Raw genomic sequence first — 20,107 nt, forward strand, 5'->3', positions numbered from 1 at the left:
CTTCCTCAGTTTTGGCCGGGGTGCTCTGGGGACCTTTCCACATCGGGATACAGAGACATCCTTTTTCTTTGTTACATCTGCAGAGCGTGCCATTGTGAGGAGGTAACATGGTTTATTTAATCCACTCCCTGTTGATGGAACCACCTCCACTTCTGGCCTCAAGTGGCCTTCCAGAAATGGAATTCTGACTGTGTTATTCTCTGGCTCAAATTCCTTCCATGGATCTCCATTGCTCTCAAGAAAAACACCAGAATCTTCCTCGTGGCATCTGAGACCTTGTGTGATGTGTGTGTTTACCTCTCCACGTTCCACTCCGCTACCTCTGCTCCCACGATTCTGGCCTCCTGTCCATCCCTCCAAAGCCCTAGGCCACTCCCCACTCAAGGTTGTCCCTGCACCGTGCAGTTCCCTCTGCCTAGGTTGCTATGCCACTGTCCCCCTTCCTTCAGCTGGAAGGTCTCAACTAAAGCCTCGATTCCCCAGGAAAAAGTCCCCTGACCCCTGACCAAATTCCCCCATTCCACACTCTTCTGTCATCATCCCCCTCCACATGTTACAGACATAATTACACAAATGATTGCACTGCTAGCTGTTTATTGCCTGCCCCTCACCACTCCCAAAATAGACTCAAAGCCTTGTGACAGCAGGAAACGTGTTCACTTTAATTCATCACTGAGTCCCCAAAGCCTATAAAGTGCTTGGCACATTACCGAAATGTTCCTGGAAGGAAAGGAAAAGAGGGCTGAGAGAGGGAAGAAGGATGAGAGGGAGAGAGAGGGTTGGAGAGGAGGGAAGAGGACAGAAGTGAAAGAGAAGGGAGGACAGGTGAGGGGAGGGGATGAAAAGGAAATTAGAATGGATATTAGCTCCCACTTATAAGGGAGAACACGTGATGTGTGGTTTTCTGTTCCTGAGTTAGTTTGCTGAGGATAATGACTTCCAGCTCCGTCCATGTCCCTGCAAAGGACATGATCTCATTCCCTTTTACGGCTGCATAGTATTCCATGGTGTATATGTACCACATTTTCTTTATCTACTCTATCATTGATGGGCATTTGGGTTGATTCCATGTCTTTGCTATTGTGAATATTGCTGCAATGAACATATGCGTGCACGTATCTTTAGAATAGGATGATTTCTATTCCTTTGAGTAAATACCCAGTAATGGGATTGCTGGGTCAAATCGTATTTCCAGTTCTAAATCTTTGACAATGGCACATATTTACCTATATAACAAACCTGCGCATCCTGCACATGTACCCTGGAACTTAAAAAAAAAACAATAAAATAATTTTTTAAATGGATATTAGCAAATTGCCTGTACCTGGCACTACACTAGACATTGTGACGGAGGGAAAAAGAATGACAAGTAGGAAAATCTTGTTTGCAGTCTAACTGGAGATAATTCCTTTACACAAGAAAATGTAACCAGGGTTCAAAGCTGCATGATATCAGGGCCAAACGCCAAATGAGCACACCACGCAAGTAAACACATAAGAAACGTGAAGGCTGTTTTGACCTATTTATAAGGCATTTCTTCAAAGGAAATGTGTAGTTCCAAATACTATATAATTAGAAGACATAATTCCTATTCCTGAAGGAAACCTTTGCACTTTAACATCTAATTTTAAATGTAAACTATCTTTATGTGGCTGGTTTTTAATTTTTTAAAAAGCATTTTAATTCAAAATAAACAGTATTATGTTCCTCCCCCAAACTCATATGTAGAGTGTGGAAACTGTTGGCTGAAAGGTGAGGGCAGCAGGGCAGAGCTGTGCTAAGAGCTCCAGGAATAGAAGGTTGAAGGTCTGGGCTCTACTTGGCTCTGCCACTCATCTGCTGGGTCATCTCGAGCAAGGCAGTTCAACCCCCACCCTAGGGGCCTCAGTTTACCCTTCTACACAATGGAGCTGAATGAAATGATGAGTTAAGGAGGTTCAAGTTCTAACAATGGTTATCTCCCTCCGCCCTTGTTGTTTGACCCATATAGAGGCAAGCCTGTGTCTCAAGTCTGAGCTCTGTTTTTTCTCGAGTCTGAGCTCTGTTTTTTCTCCAGCTGCCCTGAGTTTTTTCTTTTCCTCGAAAGAGGACTAGAGTGGACAGTAGAGGGGTGATTCCATCAGAGGTTTCTACAGAGTTTGCAAAGTCATAGCCTTCCCTAGCCTTTCCTCTGCTGATATGGATACCCCAGAGGAAGCACCTAGCAAATGTTTTCTCAGTGAGTGAAATGAATTAACAAATTAGCTAATGGATCTTTCCCACTGAAGCTAACCAGCTTAACCAGCACCCTGCACAGGATGGACGTATATCCAATGCCTCTAGTCTTGCATTCCATTGCTTTTTTTGGAATCAGGTTCATTATTAATCCAATAAAATATTTATGGAGCATCTATGATGAACCAGGCACAGAAAATACAGCATTGAACAAACAAATCCAAACAGGCTCTTAAAACACAAATCAGGTCATGTCACTCCTCTATGGAAAATCCTCCAATGGTTTCTCATTGCAATGTAAGATTCCAACTCTGCACCATGGCCTTTAAGGTCTTGCCCAAGGCTTCCTTTCTGACATTGTCTTGTGTCATCATACCCGTTGCCCCCTATGCCAGCCACACTGGCCCAGCTGGGATCAGCTAAATCATGGCCAACCCTCAGACCCAACTCTCATGGGAGAAAGAAAAATACTGTTTGTTGATGTAATGTGCTGAGACCTGGGGGTGGGCGGAGTATTTGTTATGCAGCATTATTGCCATAATAGCTGACTAGTACAGAGTACTGCCATTTACTAGATACATAATTTTAGGAAAGTCATCTAACCTCTTTGAACTTCAGTATGCTTTTAAAGATACATTCATCTCTTCCCAACTGACCTCGTGTAGTGACTGTGGAACAACAGATGAAAAGGGCTTTGAAAACTGTAAAAGCCTATTGCAAGTATAAGACAGCATCATAAGCACCAGTCTTGCCAGCCCAGACCCAGGGGAAAGTCTGTTGCTGTCCTGACAACAGAGCATGACTCAGCAGTCCAACACCAGGCCATCTATTATGAAGACATATTGTGTCCAGCACATACCCACTCTGAACTGAGGCCCACACTCTGGGCAAATTTCCTCCTGGCATGCCAAAGCAGAGATTTGGGCTTCAGGGGGAAATTTCCACAAGCCAGGAATCAAAAGAGATTTTTACTTATAAGACTTTATCTGAGAGAAACTGTCACAGGTGCACACAAGGTTGGAAGTACAAGGATGTCCATTAGAATTTTGTTTATAATGATGAAAAATGGAAAGCAACCTAGATGTCCAACAGTAGAAACTAGATAAATCCATGGTGTACATCCATGCAATGGAATACCGCACTACCTTTAAGATATTGTTAGATAATAATGGTTTTGCAAACAATGCTCCTTGGAAGCCTACAGGAGATTCACAGAAGTGATGTCAGGGCCCATTTGGGCAAAAGAATTTAGCAACTAGACAGCATTTTGTTTCCTCTACTTCTGCTTCAACCAATTAAACTGCTTTTATCTGTGTTATGAACTGAATGGGCACCACCAAATTCATATATCGAAGCCCTCATCCCCATTGCGATGGTATTTGGAGGTGGAGCCTTGGGGAGGTCACTAGGCTTAAATAAGGTCTTGAGTGTCGAGCCCCCTTGCTGGTATTAGTGTCTTTACAAAAAGAGAAAGAGACCAGAGCTCTCTCTGTCTCTGGATCATATAAGGACACAGCGAGAAGTTGGCCATCTGCAAGCCAGGAAGAGAGCTCTCACTAGGAAATTCAAACCCAGCACCTTGATCTTGGACTTCCAGCCTCAAGAACTGTGAGAAGAAAAAACAAATATGCTTGTTGTTTAACCCTCTTAGTCTATAGTATTTTGTTACAGAAGCCTGTTATAGACTGAATGTTTATGTACCTCCCCCCAAATTCATATGTTGAAATCCTACCCCTCAATGTGATCCTATTGCAACATGGTGCCTTTGGGAGGTAATTAGGATTAGATGATGTCATAAAGGTGTGAAGCATTTGTGAATGGGATTAGAGTCCTTATAAGAGTTCTGGTAAAGGTTACTTCCCTCTCTGCTCCCTGCCATGTGAGGACACAGAGAAGTCAGCAGTCTGCAGCCCAGAAGAGGACACTCACCAGAACCCAACCACGCTGGCACCCTGATCTCAGACTTCCAGCCTCCAGAATCGTGAGAAACAAATGTCTGTTGTTTATAAGCCACCCACTCTATGGTATTTTATTATGGCAGCCTGAACTGATGAAGACACAGCCCAAGCAGACTAAGAAAATCAGTTATAAATTATATTTCCAAGCCCTATGCTTGTAGAAAGGGTTCAAAAGAGGCTAAAAGAAGTTTGAAAGACATTGCTGAAGAATGTCAAGGTGCCTCTGCTGAGCTGTGAAAGGGAGTCACCAATGACAAAACAGCATTTATTAATACAATATGATTTCATTTTGTAAGGGAGAGGGAGGGAGGGAAGAGGGGAGAAGAGAGTAGATGAATACTCTCCAAAATGTTACCCGTGTTTATCTGTAGGTGATAAGAGTAAAGGTTATTTTTCATTCCTTCTTTCAGTTTATCTAAACATTCTAAATGTTTGGTGATGAATATATATACATTATTGTTAATAAACATATATCTATAACTTTATCTAGATTTCATATATATCTATAACTGAAAAATAATGCACAAATACACATTTTTTAACTTTAGATTTGGGGGGTATATAGGTATTTTGTGTAATGGTGGAGATTGGGCTTCTAGTGTACCCATCACCCAAATACTGAACACTTTACCCAATAGGTAATTTTTCAAAGCTCAGCTCCCTCCCATTCTCCCCCGCTTTTGGAGTCCCCAGTGTCTATTATTGCCATCTTTATGACCATGTCTACCCATTGTTTACCTCCCACTTACAAGTGAGAACATATTTGATTTTCCGTTTCTGAGTTAATTCACTTGGGATAATGGCCTCCAGCTGCATCCATGTTGCTGCAAAGGACATGATTTCATTCTTTTCATGGCTGCATAGCAGTCCACAGTGTATACATACCATATTTTCTTTATCCAATCAACCATTAATGGACACTTAGGTTGGTTCCTTGATTGCTATTATGAGTAGTGCTGAAATAAATATGAATGCAGATGTACTTTGTATATAATGATTTCTTTCCTTTCAGACAAATACAGAGTAGTGTTCTTGCTGGGTCAAATGGTAGTTCTATTTTTAGTTCTTTGAGATACCTCTATACTGTTTTTCATAAGGGTTAAACTAATTTACATTCTCACCAACAGTGTATAAACATTCCCTTTTCTCCACATCCATGCCAACATCTGTTGTTTTCTGATTTTTTAATAATAGCCATTCTGACAGGTGTAAGGCATAGCTCAGTGTGGCTTTAATTCACATTTCTCTAATGATTAATGCTTATTGGCCACTTGTATTTCTTCTTTTGAGAAATATCTGTCATGCCCTTTGCCCAGTTTTTAATGGGGTTGTTTGTTTGTTTCTTGTTGAGTTATTTTAGTTACTTGTAGATTCTCGATATTACTCTTTTGTCGGAGGCACAATTTACAAATATTTTCTCCCATTCTGTAGGTTGTCTGTGTACTCCGTTGATTATTTTGCTGTGCAGAAGCTTTTTAATTAAAGTAAGTCTCATTTCTCTATTTTTGGTTTTGTTGCATTGGCTTTTTGGGTCTTCATCATCAATTATTCACTTAGGCTAATGTCCAGAAGAGTTTTCCCTAGGTTTTCTTCTAGGATTTTTATAGTTCCAGGTCTTACATTTAAGTCCTTAATTCATCTTGAGTTAATTTTTGCATATGGTGAGAGTTTAGATGTCAGTTTTATTTTTCTGCATATGGCTAGCCAATTCTCCCAGTACCATTTATTTAAAAGGCTGTCCTTTCCCCATTGGTTTTTTTTTTACTTTGTTGAAGATAAGTTGACTGTAGCTATGTGGCTTTATTTCTGGGTTCTCTATTTGTTCTATTGATCTGTGTATCTATTTTTGTACCAGTACCATGCTCACATTTTTTTTTTGCCTATGATAAATAAATAAGTCATGGAACCTTGAGAAAAAGCAAACTCAAGGTCTTTGGGACATGAGTTTGTCTCTAGGAGTGCAACCCTTCCACTCTACCCCAGTGGGAAACACACTCAGAGGCACATCAGCCCAGAGACTGAATGTGCTGGTTATTCTCTAGGGTGTGTTGATCACCAACCAGCCTGGAGAGAAGGCCGTTGGTTGGACGGGTCACTTGGCAAGAAAATAAGGAAGCAATGGCCATTAAGTGAACCAAACTATGGAGGAGAAAAAAATACTTGTGTCTGGGAATTGGTGGAATCCAGCCAATCCTGACATGCCCATTGTCTAGAGCCTTTGTCAGGGACAGCAGAGACAATCCCACAGGAAATAAAAGTAGTTAAAGATGTAGAAGGAGGCTTACAAAACTCTCAGGGAGAAACCAATGGAAACACTAGACAGGAGAAAAAAAAAAACACAGCAATGCACACCTCCTGGCTTCAGTTTTCTCATCTATTAAAAGGAGATAATCCTGCACCAGGCTATTGTGAGGAAATAACACAAATAATATTGTGTGGAACTGTCCATCACATACCGAGTGCATAGTAGATGCCCAATAAATGCATTTATGCATGCTGTGCCCTCTGGACATGGAAATAACACATGTGCACATGAAAAGATGAGTGATAATAGCATAGTGCTTAATACTGTGGCCTTTGGAATTAGGATCCCCAGGCTGCAATCCCTGTTTCACTGGTTAATGGCTGTGTAACTCAAGATGTGCCACGTACCCTCTACAACTGCTTCCTCATCTGTAAAACAAAAATGATAGTAGTATTTATTCCACAGAATATATTTTAGGATTAAATAAGGTAAAAATATAAAATAGCATAAAATCTATTTAGCCCTTAATATGTTCCTAAGAATTAGCTGCCATTATTATTCATTAAAATGTCTAAGAATCAAGGAAAAAGTTCTATTTCTACTAGGCCATGTGGAAGGTGTCAAGAGGCACTGAGGGAATAACCTGTCCTCCATCAAACCCTCCACACACACACTGTTCCCCATGTAATCTTCCAACCACACGCACTTGAGTCCCCATATAATCTTCCAACCACACAAATCCAAACATATCACCCTTTATTTAAAGTCATTCAATGGTTCCCCATGGCCCTCAAGATAAAATCTGAGTTCTGTATGCCCATGTTTCTGTCTAAATTCTGCCCACATTTGCTGTTTCATAAATTGTTATTTGCCCACGTGCTCCCTATGCCATGTTTAGACACTTCTACTTCCCTGGGCACACCACATCTCTATGCCTTTGCACAGGCTATTCCTGCTGCTCAGCCATGCCCTTCCTGAGGCCTATTTCCTCATTTTCCACATCTTCAGTCCAACATTGCCTTCCTGCAAACTCGTCCTTCAAGTCTTAAATCATCTCGCCACTTCTGCTGAGTGGACTTGGCTGTTAATTCCTTGATATGGTTTGACTCTGTGTCTCCACCCAAATCTCATCTCAAATTGTAATCTCCACAGGTCGAGGGAGGGACCCGGTTGGAGGTGACTGGATCTTAGGGGCAGTTTCCCCCATGCTGTTCTCATGACAGTGAGTGAGTTCTCACAAGAGCTAATGGTTTTAAAGTGTGGCACTTCCTAGCTCGGTCTTTCTCTCCTGCCACCTTATGAAGAAGGTGATTGCTTCCCCTTTGCCTTCCAACACGATTGTAAGTTTCCTGAGGCCTCCCAAGCCATGTGAAACTGTGAGTCAATTAAACCTCCTTTCTTTATAAACTACCCAGTCTCAGGTAGAATCTTTATAGCAGTGTGAGAATGAATTAATACATTCCCCCACTGTCTCAGACTGACACAATATCTTATCCAACATTTCTCAGCAAGCCTGAGCCCCAAGGCTGTCTCTACCTGTAGGCAGTAAGAGAGTAATAGGTCTTATTTATGCCTACTTGATGCTCATTAGGTCCTCTAGGAATGAGAGATTACAATAAATCAATGAATCAAATATTCAATCAATCAATGTCCTATGCCTTCTGTTGGTTAAGAGCGCTTGGAGTTAGGTGTCTGGGTTCAAAGTCCATCCTAGCACTGATGAACAAGGCATCCTTTGGCCAATAGCCTCATCTTTCTGTGCGTCAGGTTCTCATCTACCAAATGGGCTCATCATAGTTCCACATTGCACTGTCATGAAGAATACTCAGTCAATGTCTGCAAAGCACTCCAAACAATGCCTAGCACAGAGTAGGCACTATTTGAGCTTTGGCCTATATAAGCTTTGGCTGTTTTTTGTTGTTGTTATTGTTTTGGGGGGGGGGGGGTTTGTTTTTCTTTCTTTTTTTTTTTTTTTTACTTTTTTTTAAGCTTCCTCTCAAGGGCCACCTCCTCAAAGAGATGTCCCCTGACCACTCTATCTAGAAGAGACATCCCACACACATCACCTTCTATTCCTTTGTCCTTCTTTATTTTTTCACAGCCCTTAACTTCCTGAAGTTGCATACTTTACTATTTATTTACATATTAGTTATTAGTCTTCCCCATTAGCATGTAAGTCAGGGGCTGTGCCTGCCTCATACACAGTGCCTAAAACAGACTCAGTACATAGTAGGTGTTCAATAAACATTTGTGAAAGGAAGAGGGGGCAGAAAGGAGGACAATGTATTAGTCGTTCTCACACTGCTATAAAGCTACTACCTGAGACTGGGTAATTAATGAAGAAAAGAGGGTCAATTGACTCACAGTTCTGCATGGCTGGGGAAGCTGCAGGAAACTTACAATCATGGGAATGTGAAGGAGAAACCAGGCATGTATTCGATGGCAGCAGAAGGGAGAGAGAGTGAAGGAGGAAGTGCCACTTTTAAAACCATCAGATCCCGTGAGAACTCACTCATATCACTAAAACAGCATAGAGGAAACCACCCCCATGATCCAATCACCTCCCACCAGGTCCCTCCCTTGACACATGGGGATTACAGTTCGGATTACAATTCAAGATGAGATTTGAATGGGGACACAGAGCCAAACCACATCAGATGATGTCAATTCTGACTTCAAGGAACAAAAGGATTCTAACAGGAGGACACTGAAGACAGAGGAGATTATCCCAATATATCAATGGATAAAAACTGGGGAAGACTCAACCACACAGCAGCTGAAGGGCCCTCTGGGAGATCCTCCACATTTATGAGGAGGGACAGTGCCACAGGGCTGCCAGAGGAGATGCACAGGCCCAGTGGAGACATCCAATTCCAGCTTAAACAGGTCATGGAAAGTTCTCTGGAGACCAGGAATCATTTTGATGAAGCAACTCCACCTTGGGAAAGCATGAGCTGCAGTGCTGCTGTTTCCCCAAGATTTTGTATTAATTAGCTCCTGGCCTAAGGCATTATATGTTAATTGCTCTCAATTGAAAAATTCCATGTTTATGTTTGCATTAGCAAAAGCTGAGGGGATGTGTTATTTAAAAAAAAAAAATCATTTAAGTCCCTAAGATACTGCCTCTGCCTTCCAGGGTAGACCAGTTGCACAGACCTGCAGAATACCAAGTAGCATCTTCAAATGCCATATTGACATGCATATGTTCCTCTCCTCCAATTGTAAGAAGAAAATAAATGTTTGGTTTTGTTTTTCCTCCTTCTGCATATTTCTCCCATCTTTAGCCTCTGATGCAGGAGTGTTTCATACTCCAAGCTCCCTGAAGTGAAGTTCCCTGCTCCACCCCAACCCCTAACAAAGCTTCTTTCTTTAAAGACAAAGTATCTAGAGGTCAGTGGTGAAGGCGGGGGAGAATCACTGGAAAAAGAATTCTTCTCTAACCAGGAGAGAAACTGAACTATAGATGACACACTGTTGGTTCCTCCCCCAGATCCTTTTACCAGGCCGGTGTACACCTCCCCCACCGCTATCCCCAGCCAATATGAGTACTGGCTGCTAACAGTTCACAGCTGATTTTTTTTTAGAGCAGAGGTCAGTGAAGTACAGTCCATGGGCCAAGTTCAGCCCAACACCTGTTTTTGCAAATAATGTTTTATTGGAACACAGACATGCCTATTTCTATATATTTTACCTGTGGCTGCTTCACCTCTACAACTGCAGAGTGGAGTAACTACAACAGAGACTGTACACCTTGCAAAGTCAACAATATTTACAGTCTGGTCTTTTATAGAAAAAGTGTGTCGACTTCTACTCCCCAGTGATGTTGCCCAAGGGAAATGTAATGAGAGCCACAAGCGTGAGCCAGGCATGTAAGTTCAACTTTTCTTTTTTTGCTCTTTTTTTTTTTTTTTTTTTTTGAGAAGAAGTCTTGCTCTGCCGCCCAGGCTAGAGTGCAGTGGTGTGATCTTGGCTCACTGCAACCTCCACCTCCCAGGTTCAAGCAATTCTCCTGCCTCAGTCTCCCAAGTAGCTGGAATTACAGGTGCCTGCCACCACGCCGGGCTAATTTTTGTATTTTAGTAGAGATGGGGTTTCACCATGTAGGCCAGGCTGGTCTCGACCTCCTGATCTCAAGTGATCCACCTGCCTCGGCCCCCCAAAGTGCTGGGATTACAGGTGTAAGTTCAACTTTTCAAGTAGCCACATTTAAAAAAATAATTAAAAGGGCCGGGCGCAGTGGCTCACGCCTGTAATCCCAGCACTTTGGGAGGCTGAGGCAGGCGGATCACAAGGTCAGGAGATCAAGACCATCCTGGCCAACATGGCAAAACCCCATCTCTACTAAAAATACAAAAAAAAAAAAAAATTTAGCCAGCCGTGGTGGCTAATAATACCAGCTACTCAGGAGGCTGAGGCAGGAGAATCGCTTGAACCCGGGAGAGGGAGGTTGCAGTGAGCCGAGATCATGCCACTGTACTCCAGGCTGGCGACAGAGTGACACTCCATCTCAAAAAAAAAAAAAAAATTAAAAGGTCATATGTTAGATCTATTTTTCGTTTTTTGAGGAACCTCCATGCTGTTTTCCACAGTAGCTGTACGAATTTACATTCCCACTAACAGTGCACTAGAGTTCCTTTTTCTCCACATCCTCACCAGCATCTGCTATTTTTTGCCCTTTTGATAACAGCCATTTTAACTGGGGTGAAATGATTTCTCATTGTGATTTTGAGATGCATTTCCCAGGGGAATCCCACTGCTGGGTATATATGCAAAAGAAAAGATACCAGTATATCAAAGAGATACATGCACTCCCTTGTTTATTGTGGCATTATTCACAATAGCCAAGATATGGAATCAATGTAAATGTCTATCAAAGAATGGATAGAGAAAATGTGGTATATATACACAGAGGAATATTACTCAGCCATTAAAAAGAATGAAATCCTGTCATTTGCAGCAACATGGATGGAATCTGAAGACATTATGTTAAGTGAAATAAGTCAGGCACAGAAAGACAAATTATTGCATGTTCTCACCCATATGTGGGAACTAAAAAAGTTTATCTCAAGGAGCTAGAGAATAGAATGGTGTTTACCATAGGCTGTGACAAGTAGTGGGGAGGTGGAAATGGGGAAAAGTTGGTTAATGGGTACAAAACTGCAGCTAGATAGAAGGAGTAAGTTCTACTGTTCAATAGCACAGTAGGGTAACTATAATTAATAACAATTTATTACATATATCAAAATAGCTAGAAGAGAAAATTTGGAATGGTCCAAACACAAAGAAACAATAAATGTTTGAGGTGATGGATGTCCTAATTACTATTATTTGATTATTACACATTGTATGCATGTCTTGAAATATCATAAGTACCCCATAAATATGTACAATTATTATGCATCAATTAAAAAGATAATATAAAAAATAAGTGAAATTAATTTTAATATGTAATATGTTTTATTTAACCCAGTATATTCAAAATATTATCACATCAGACATGTAATCAATTTTTTAAAATTATTAATGACGTTGACATCTATGTTTTCAACTAAGCCTTCAAAATCTGGTGTGTATTTTCCACTTACAATGCACCTTGATTCAGACTAGCCACATGTCACATGCTTTGTAGCCACATGTGGCTAGGGGCTGACATTTTGGAAAGGCCTGCTCTAAAGTGTACCCCTTGGTTGAATAGGAGGTGCCTCACCCAAACGTTTTACCTCCCTCTCCTCAAGGGGCAGTCCACAGCCAATGACTACTGACATGGAGAAATAAAAGGCCAACCCCATTGCCTCAAAGTGGGGCTGACTGTGCTGCAGTTCACGCTCCAGAGCTGCCCGTGGAATCAGGCTGTGGCTGGGCTCCAGTGGAGACCACATTCTTGACTCACTTGCTTCCTTGCCCACTCTCGCTGCCATCACTCCCTTCCAGACCTTTCCTGCTAGTACTCCCATAATACATGCTTTGCATAAGAATTCCTGTCTCAGGCTCTGCTCCTAGGGAACTTTCTTAATATAGGGAGAGAAGGGTACAAATATCTACTGAGTACCTATCATGCACCAGACACTTAATTGCCATTATCTCATCCTACCACACAGCCATGCAGTGGGAAATATTACCAATATTTTAAAGATAAGGAAACTAACACAGATGAGTATATCCAGCCACATGGTGAAATATTATGAGGTTATTTGAAATTATATTACAAAGGTATATAATAATATTTAAATGCTTATGGCATAATGTTGGTTTATTGGGAAAATAAGACAAAAATGCATGGTGTGAATATGTGTTTTTCCAGATATGAACATTTTTTAAATCCTAGAAGGATATTGCTATGGTCTGAATATCTGTGTCCCACCCCAGCTTCATACATTGAAATTCTATGCGCCAAAGTGATGATATTAAGAAGTAGGGCCTTCAGACGTGATTAGCTCATGAGGGTGGAGCCCTTGTGAATGGGATTAATGCCTGTATAAGACAGATTCTAGGGAGCTTGTTTCTCCCTTCCACGATGTGAGGACACAAGAAGTCACCGTGTATGAGAAACGGGCCCTCACCAGACCCTGAATCTGCCGGCACCTTGATCTTGGACTTCCCAGTCTCCAAACTCTGAGAAATAAACTTCTTTTGTGTATGAGCTACTCAGTCATGGTATTTCGTTATTGCAGCTCAAACAAAGACAGAAATACACCACAATGTTGTCAATAACTTACTTGGGGCAATTAGAATTAATGGTTGTTGGTTTTTCTTCTACTTTCTACTATTCTGTATTTTCCAGTTTTTCCAGGGTGAGTAAGGCCTCCTTTACTGATGAGAGTGGCTCTCCTTGAGTGCAGTATCATATAATAGTTCAAGAGCTTGGTTTTGTTTAGAAATAGTCAAACCAGGGTTCAAATCCCAGCTCTGCCACTTTCAAGTTCTATGACCCTGAGCAAATGAGTAAACATCTCTAAACTTCAATTTTCGGATATGTAAAAGGGCTAATGACATAGATATCATAGAGGCATGATAAAGATTAAACTAAGCACCTTAAACACAAATCCTGGCACACAATTGGTTTGGCACACATTGCCTAGTACACAGTCTGTTCTTACTGGGGAAAACAATAAATGGAGGCTACCTAGCCCCAAAGGCTATGGTGTTTATCCAACCCTATGCTTTCTCAAATGCGATCCACAGATTCCCATCATGATCTTCTAAACCCTGTTGATTCAGGTGGCCCCAGGTTTGGCAACAGAACCCACAACTGGCAATTTTGAGTCAAGGAACGGTCACTACTCAGGGGGATCACTCTTGCTCCCATCTTTGCAAAATTATACCATTTGTGCTCTATTTCTCAGAGGAACCAGGCCTCCATTTCACAGCTATACACTGATACCTTCAAGGGGCAGGGAGTTCTTTCCTTCGTGTGATTAATGAGACTTAAATTGGCCCAGTGATAGATGAGTTATCCTAAAGGCATCGAATATTTAAAACTGAATTCTCCTTTGACAAAAATAGCCCATGGATTTCAAGAGCTGCTGTCCCGATGTCCCTGTTAGCCACCACGTGATGTCTCCCCATGCTGAATGAATTCCTGCTAAGTATTCACCAACATCGAGGACTGAGATATCCTTTTCTCCTTTTGCTGCTCTGATGAAGGCAAAGTGTGTGCTTTACATCTTTATCTTAAGTGACCAGACTTGTTTATAGCTGCTCCAAATAATTACGTTTGAATGCATTTGCGTTTAGCACACCCCAGACCATGCACTCCCCTGATTAAGGGTTTCTAAATGGAATTCTTCCCTGGAAATGAGCCTTAAGTGGATTTCTTCACTTAAACAAGCTACTGTCCCAGATATCCACATGGTCCTTGGAGAGAAGGATCTGTACCGTATCACGCTTGTTTGCTACAGTCATATACCTTTTTCCAGGCATACTTGCTTCTCTTGTACCTGCATTAACCCACTAGTCCTTGAAGGTCTTCCAGATTTCTCACCTCTAACCCAAACCTTGCCATTTCCCCACATCCCAGAGTAAGAGTAACACCTACCTTGGGACCACCCAGATTACACTGAACCCCTCTTCTTTCTCTTATTCCCCTAGACCAAATGCTGGGAAACCTTTTCTTAAAAGGCCAGAGAGTGAATGTGTTAGGCTTTGAAGGCCATACAGTCACTGTCACAACGACTCAACTCTGCTATTGCAGCACAAAAAGCCATGGACAATACGTGAAAAAATAAGCATGTCTGTGTTCTAGTAAAATTTTATTTACAATAACGGGGGCAAGCAGGAATTCCACCATGGGCTGTAGTTGCTGCCTCCTACCCTAGAGAACTGCAATGGCCATGCAGTGCCCTGCTCAAATGCCCTTTGCCAGCTGTTGAGAATGTTGGCGGCTAATGGCTCACGGCTGTCCCCTTCTCCACCATGGCTATTGAGAATGTCTCTTCTAGGAAGTTACTCGGCCCCTAACCTCCAGCCAGAGGGACAGCCAGAGCCAGGGACTGACTGACACAAAAGTTCAAAACATCAGCCACTTGCCTCAAATCAGGACCAACTTGGTGTTACAATCCATGTTCCAGAACTATCTCTGTTATCAAGCTGCAGCTTGTCTTCAACCAAGACTATCTCCTTGCTTGGCTCTGTTCCCCTGCCCTACCTTCCTTCCTTGCTGTCCTCCTTCTAAGAGAATCTCCTCAATAAATTAAATGCTCCCAAATCCTTGACTCAAGCTTTGCTTCTAGGAAACACAATCTAGCTCCATGCTGGTATTGTCTTTTTTCTTGGTTCCCTTATGCTTTCAAGTTGTATCTTTCCCAATAAGACTATGAGATTCTATAGCCAAGACAATCCTAAGCAAAAAGAACAAAGCTGGAGGCATCACACTACCTGACTACAAACTATACTACAGGGCTACAGTAACCAAAACAGCATGGTACTGGTACCAAAATAGATATATAGACCAATGGAAAACAACAGAGACCTCAGAAATAACACCACACATCTACAACCATCTGAACTTTGACAAACCTGACAAAAACAATCAATGGGGAAAGGATGTACTATTCAATAAATGGTGCTGGGAAAACAGGCTAGCCAACTCATTTGACAACCTCCCCCTCCCAGGTTCAAGCAGTTCTCATGCTTCAGCCTCTCAAGTAACTGGGATTACAGGTGTGCACCACCACATGCAGCTAATTTTTGTATTTTTAGTAGGGTTTCGCCACGTTGGCCAGGCTGGTCTCAAACTCCTGTCCTCAAGTGATCCCCCTGTCTCAGCCTCCCAAAGTGCTCATTTCCTTGCTCTGGGGGAGCCAGGACATGTGAGCCACCACGCCTGGCCATATTCTCATTCTTAAAAGGAGATGAGTTTGTATATACCATACTTAATGAGTGCTTATTATAAGCCAAGTACTCTACATATATCATCTCATTTAAATCCCAAAACAACCCTTTAAGATATTATCATTCCAATTTTCCAGTTGGGAAAACTAAGGCCCAGGGACGTGAACTAAATTGTTCAAGGCCACATAGCTAGTAAGTGGTGGACTCTGAATTTGAATCCAGAACTTGTTTTTGTAACCATTATTTCTACAGACTTTACAAAGAATAAGAAAGAAATGCACTAAAATGTGTCTCCTTTAAGGATTTTTTTCCTGTACTTTTCACATTTTCTTCAAGGAGTACCTATTACATTTATAACCAGGAAAAATAACACTTATTGATTTTATAAATAAAAATAAAACAGAGTTCTCTCTTCCAGGAATCCAAACGAAATATCCATTCCCATTCATCATGTTTCTCAAAGGCATGTCTATTGGCATTCAGAGTGGATAATTCTTACCTGTGAGGGGCTGCCGTATGTGCTGTGAGATATTCAGCCCCTGCCCACCAGATGTCCTGTATCAGACACTGTCATTTCCCTATAGTGATCCTTCAACACTCACCTCCACACTCAAGAGTGCCAGCTGCAAACACCTGGGGCTCTCTGCCTGGTAACTTTGCTCTGGCTAAAAAACACACGTGGTTCTCACCCAAGACAACCAGAAGTACTAGAGAGTCAATGCCCCTGGAAGCAGCCCTCAAGCAATGGTGAGCTAGAATTTGGTGGAGAAGCCCCCCAGCTTCCTTGCTCTTCAATTGCAATGATGCTGGGGCATGTTCTTCTTGCTCCCCCAGAGTTCTCCAGCAGGACTGAACTCCAGCTGCCCATGGTTGTAACTGGATGATACACCCTTGATGGGTTTCCTTATCTCACTTATGCTCACCTAACAGTGTTTCCTGGGATCACCTCTCAAATAAACTATTTGTCCTCATATCCTTGTCTCAGCATCTGCTTGTAGGAAAGTCAAACCAAGGCAGCTCCACAGGATACAGATACTGAAAAAAATTCCTACGTTTTTCCAAACAGTCTTAAGGAGGTGTGGAGGGTACAGTACTATTCCGCAAAAGGAACATTTAAGTTCCACAGCTGCTTTCTAGCTAGAGAACTTAGGCTCCAAGAACCCAATGGCAGGGTCATTTTATGGAGCACTACCTTCCCAAAGTCCTTCAAACCTCTGTGCCTGCTGCCAACATCCCATTCTCCAGCTATTTCAATCCAGTCTCTCCCTGCAGGTTCAAGATACACCAGTGACTTTTAGTTCAAACGTGCAAGGTCAACAAAAAAAGCAGAATAATCCATGGCTTTGGGCTTAGCAATCTTCCCGGAAGAAACAATCATCATCGTAATAATGCCAGATGCTAGCATGTATTGACTGACTGTCAAGTACCTGAGAGAGGGTGATGACATAAACTTTGAATTTTAGTTCTTCTAGAAAGAAATGTTGCTGCTTGGAGGTCAAGACAGCCTAGAAATAAGAGTTCAAAGCAAATTAATTCCCTTAGTCAATGAAGATTTATTGAGCATCTCCTAGGTGCCAGACATTGTACTAGGCTGAGAAATTAAACAGTGACCAAGTCACACAAGATTCCTCTTCTCTCGGAAGTCATATTCTAATACAACAGTGGTTTTCAACCAAGACAATTTCACCCCTCAACAATGACTAGAGACATATTTGGTTATCATAACTGGGTGGGAAGCGAGGACTATTGGCATCTAGTGGGTAGAGGCCAGGAACACTACTAAACATCTTGCAATGCACAAGCAGCCCCACAACAAAGAATTGTCTGACCCAAGATATCAATAGTGTTGGGGTTGAAAAATAAATACATTATTAAAAATGTAAAATAATGTAAAAATGGAGGGGAAAGGCAGAATGACAATAAACAAGTAAGTCAAGAATTTCAAGATGTGAATCCTGAGCTAGTGTCTTCATCTTAACTTTTGTTATGAATCTGTAAAATAGGATCTATATTAGATGAGCCCCTCATCAACATCTACAAATGGAGGCAGGGTGTTTTCTAACAGGCATGCCCAGAACAGAATGGAGGTCAGCTGTGCACCATGGCCAACAGGAGACAAACTTTCCACCTCCAGCATATTCCAGAGCTCAATCTGATGCTCAGTTTCCTGACTGTTACCTCTAATCAACCCTACCCTCCTTCTGTAAGGAGAGATGCATTCATTTGTTTATTCAGGCAGTTTACACATCTTATCATTTATTTATTCCACCTCATTTCACAAAGGATTTAAGGCAGCAAAGTAAAATATAAATAAACAATCATACATTCAAAACAGGGAAATATAAATTAGAATAAGGGGTGGGTAGAGGTTTTCTCATTGTTTTCTATTCTGTTCTCTGAAGATCTCCCCTGAGGATCTCTCTCTCTCTCTCTCTCACACACACACACACACACACACACACACACACCCCCATACCCTGTTCCATTATAATTCTCTTCAACCTGTGAGATTTGGGTGGAGTTGACCCCACCCACTCCAACAGTGGAAACCTGAACCCTGACCAACCAATCAGAGCACCACCTCCCCTCATCACAGTGATTGCTCCAGGAATGGGCATGTGACCTATCATAGCCCAATCATGGACTTTCCAAGGGTTTTCGACAGCTGTAGGGAAATGTGCTCTCTCCTTCTCTGGAGCCTGGAGCTCTAAGGACAATTCTGGTTTGGAGCTGCTGGTGACCATCCTGCCACCACAGATAAAGAGCCTGTCTGAAAACTAAGCCAAGAAAGGCACACAAAATCTAGAGATAGAGCCATAAAGTCAGAGCCCCGAGAACATTTGTTGAGACCTACGTGTGCCTAAAGGTGAGATACATGTCCCAATAAACTCCTCTTTTTCTTTGCTTTAGGTTTCTGACCCTTGAGCCTAAAAGACTGTGGCATAGTACAGGGCATATGCCAAGAGGAGAGCAAAATGGAAAACAGAAAGCAGGAGATGAGGGTGGATGCAGTTTCAAATGTGGCTGTGCGCTTCTGGGTAGACAAAGTGAAAAGTCAGTCAACTACATTGTTCTCATTAAGCATGAAGTAAGAATGCTCAAGTTCCTTAGGAACAGCAAAGCTTTATTTCTAGCACTTATTTCTCAAAGCACAATAGGCGTTATACAAGGAACTATTGGAAGATATGGAGGATGCTGTCTTCATTAACTGACACTTTGCAGCGAATTCAGTAATGGGATGTATAAGGCTGCTGTTCAGAGCATCTGTTATGAACACTGAGGGACTCATGCTTCCATGGTTGGTCAATTTGATTCTGTGCAGTTGGAAGAAAGGCAATGTGGTCTGAGTATGCCAGCATCCAGAGGCTCTCTGCAAGTGTCAATGTTCCAGGAACTGGTCCCCAAATATTTCAGCCACAACTGACTCTCAGCCCATTTCTGCCCTTTCTCTCTCAGATGCAAGCTCATTTGTACCAACTTCTGAAGGTTCCACTCTCCCATCCCGAGGAGGGAAATACAAGAGAATTGAAACCTCCTGCCCTTCATGCCTGAGAAGGGTTGCACGGAGGTGCCTGCAGATGTCAAGAACTCCGTGCCTGCAGATGTCAAGAACTGTCCTCCACAGCATCCCTGTTCTTTACCTCCTGTCTCCATGATTAACTCAAGCTATTGGGATCTCACGTTACCATCAGGCTGTCACTGCACAGAGGGTCCCAAATGGCTCCAGCCCAAGCAACAGATTATTCCATGTAAACTGTCCTTACAAAGCCAAACAGAAACAAAAACAAAACCCGCCACTGTGCCCCCAAACCTTCATTGGAGTGGTGATGCTTTGATAAGCTTTAAATAAGACCTAGTATTTGATAGCACAACAGGGTGACTATAATCAAAATGACTTATTTGTTTATTTAATTTTTTTGAGACAGAGTCTTGCTCTGTCACCAAGACTGGAGTCCAGTGGCACGAGCTCAGCTCACTGCAACCTCCACCTCCCGGGTTCAAGTGACTCTTCTGCCTCAGCCTCCCGAGTAGCTGCGATTACAGGCTTGTGCCACCACGCCCGGCTAATTTGTATTTTTAGTAGAGATGGGGTTTCACCATGCTGGTCAGGCTGGTCTCGAACTGACCTCAGGTGAGCCTGCCTCAGCCTCCCAGAGTGCTAGGATTATAGGCATGACAAAATAATTTAATTGTACAGTTTTAATTTTACATTTTAAAATAACTGAAAGAGTATAATTGGATTGTTTGTAACACAAATGATAAATGCTTGATGGGATGGATACCCCCATTTTCCATGATGTGATTATTATGTATTGCATGCCTGTATCAAACTGTATCAAAATATATCATGTACCCCACA

The 20,107-nt window shown here is 42.1% G+C and overlaps 1 protein-coding gene and 1 long non-coding RNA gene across 5 annotated transcripts in view; one reads left to right on the forward strand and one right to left on the reverse strand.

Moving 5' to 3' along the window:
• SHISA9 (shisa family member 9) overlaps positions 1-20,107 on the reverse strand; it is a 381,349-nt gene that overhangs the window by 321,053 nt on the left and 40,189 nt on the right. The gene's annotated exons all lie outside the window — the stretch shown is intronic.
• Positions 1,025-10,316, forward strand: LOC129050919 (uncharacterized). 2 transcript variants are annotated; one of them, XR_010137719.1, is made up of 3 exons: positions 1,025-4,195; positions 5,604-5,656; positions 10,208-10,316. It is a non-coding gene; the product is annotated as an uncharacterized LOC129050919 (long non-coding RNA). The 2 variants fall into 2 exon arrangements; XR_008514821.1 differs by having other exon boundaries at positions 1,025-4,208; positions 10,208-10,282.

Source organism: Pongo abelii, chromosome 18 (genome assembly GCF_028885655.2).
Source record: "Pongo abelii isolate AG06213 chromosome 18, NHGRI_mPonAbe1-v2.0_pri, whole genome shotgun sequence".
NCBI lineage: Eukaryota > Metazoa > Chordata > Mammalia > Primates > Hominidae > Pongo > Pongo abelii.